This window comes from Dipodomys spectabilis, unplaced genomic scaffold, assembly GCF_019054845.1.
Source record: "Dipodomys spectabilis isolate Male_0828 unplaced genomic scaffold, ASM1905484v1 ptg000507l, whole genome shotgun sequence".
In the NCBI taxonomy this organism is placed as follows: Eukaryota; Metazoa; Chordata; class Mammalia; order Rodentia; family Heteromyidae; genus Dipodomys; species Dipodomys spectabilis.
The window spans coordinates 2,958,314-2,960,641 of NW_024871184.1; the positions used below are offsets into that span (position 1 = coordinate 2,958,314).

Genomic DNA, 2,328 nt, shown 5'->3' on the forward strand with positions numbered 1-2,328 from the left:
GTAATCTTAGCTACGCAGGAGGCTGAAATCTGAAGATCATAGATCAAAGCCAGCCCAGGCAGCCCAGTGAGACTCATATATCCAATAAACCACTAGAAAACCAGAAGTGGTACTGTGGCTCAAACAATAGAGCCCTCACCTTGAGCTGAAGAACTCAGGGACAACACCCAGGCACAGAGTTCAAGTAACATAACCAACAAAAGAAAAATGAGGGCTGGGAAGGTGGTCAGTGGTAAAGCGTTTGCCTTGCATGCATGAGGCCCTGGGTTCGATTCCTCAGCACCACATAAGCAAAAAAAAAAAGCCAGAAGTGACGCTATGGCTCAAGTGAAGAGTTGAGGGACAGCACCCAGGCCCAGAGTTCAGGCCCCATGACTGGACCCCCTCCCCACCAAAAGAAAGAAAGAAAGAAAGAAAGAAAAATAACTAAAGCCAAAAAAAAGCAGGTGTATGGCTCATCTGGTAAAGTACCTACCTAAAGTGCATGAGGCCCTGAGTTTAAGTTCTAGGATAGAAAGGGGGAAAGGATGTGAAGGAATAGAAGGAAGAAAAGAAGGAAGAAAAGAAGGAAGGGAGGAGTTATTCTGTATCTTGTACTTGCCTAGCTATTTCATTAAGGTGGCTTCTCATTCCTTTTTTTTTTTTTTTTTTTTGGTCGGTTGTGGGGCTTGAACTCAGGTCCTGGATCCTGTCCCTGATCTTTTGTGCTCAAGGGTAGTGCTCTACCGCGTTGAGTTACATTGTCACTTACGGTTTTCAGTGATTAATTGGAAGTAAGAATCTCATAGAGTTTCCTTCCTAGGCTGGTGTTGAACCTTGATCCTCAGATCTCAGCCTTCTAACTATCTAGAATTACAGGTATGAGCCATTGGCTCTGGTCACTCATTTGTTTTCTTTCTTTTTATTTGTAAATCATGGGACTTGAACTCTGGGTGCTGTCCCTGAGCTCTTCAGCCTAAGTGAAGTGCTCTACCACTTGAGCCAGAGCCCACTTCTGGTCTTCTGGTGGTTAATTGAGGATAAGAATCTCATGAGCTTTCCTACATGGGTTGGCTTTGAACTGCAATCCTCAGATCTCAGCCTCTTGAGTAGTTAGGATTACATGTGTAAGCCACCTGCACCCAACTTCCTCATTTATTTTCTCATGGTGAGTTCAAGCTGATTTCTCTACTCCTTGTAGTTCCTAGCAACTACAAAGTAGGCCTAGAGGTACCTCATCCTTTACAGTACTCCTTAGGACCAAGTGACTGCTGAGTGCAGGAAAGCAGATGAGGCCAATATAAAATACAATACTATCTATCTATCTATCTATCTATCTATCTATCTATCTATCTATCTATCTATCTATCTATCTATCCATCCAGTGGAGAGAACTAACACAGTCCCCCACTACCACAAATTATGCAGTCGAATTTCCCACATTTGGGGAAATCTCAGGGGTCAGCAAATCTGGAGTGCAATAGATAAGCCTGGCCCTGTGAAAACCACCTTCATGATCATAGTATCTCCCCTGCCAGGTAAGTAACAAGGCTGACTTGGTATTTAAAAAACTAACAAACATGTGAGAGTAGTTCACATTTGTAATCCTAGCTACTCAGAATGCTGAAATCTGAGGATTAAGCTTTAAATACTAGATAAATTTTGCTGAATTTTTATTAAAGCTCCTTTGGTGTTTTTAATTGAAGGTTTTATTTATTTTCTTATTTTACTGTTTCTTACTGTGACTACCAAAAAGCTGAGTGACTTCCATGGCTTGTATTCCTGGATTACTTTGGAGGTGCTCTAAGACTTCATCAGAGGCCAGACTTGTTCTACTCAGTTGAGCAGCTAGCCACAACGCTGTAAGCGACAATACTTACAGTAAGCAAAATTACATAAAATTAAAAATTCAGACACACAGTTACACTAGCCATATTTCAAATAAAAATAGAATTCAAGTTTCAGTGAATGTTAGTAAAGTTTTAATGCATTCATTTTATCTGTGTCCCCTGTCACACTGCCACAGAAGAATGGAATAGTTACGGCATATCATGTGACTCCCAAGGCCTGGATGTACTTACTCTGTTCCTTTACAGAAAATGTTTGCCTGACCATGTACCCTAGTGAATATCATTATGCAGAGCTACCCTCTTTTCTATATGCTGTTATTTCTCCCTATCCTTTTCTCCCTCCCTCTCTCTTCCCTCACCCAATCCCTCCCTCTCCTTGTTTTAGGGATCAAAACTCATGCATGGTAAGCTGCTAAGCTGAATCCCAGCCCTGTGTATGATTTTGTGTTTGGTGAGGGGGTACTTTTTCAAGGCTTGAACTTTGGCCCTGGACACTATC

At 41.8% G+C, this 2,328-nt stretch overlaps 1 non-coding gene across 1 annotated transcript; it reads right to left on the minus strand.

Moving 5' to 3' along the window:
* Nucleotides 1-1,361: 1,361 nt before the first annotated feature.
* Nucleotides 1,362-1,525, minus strand: LOC122099258. The gene has a single exon (XR_006145888.1). It is a non-coding gene; the product is annotated as a U1 spliceosomal RNA (small nuclear RNA).
* Between the last annotated feature and the right edge of the window lie 803 nt (nucleotides 1,526-2,328).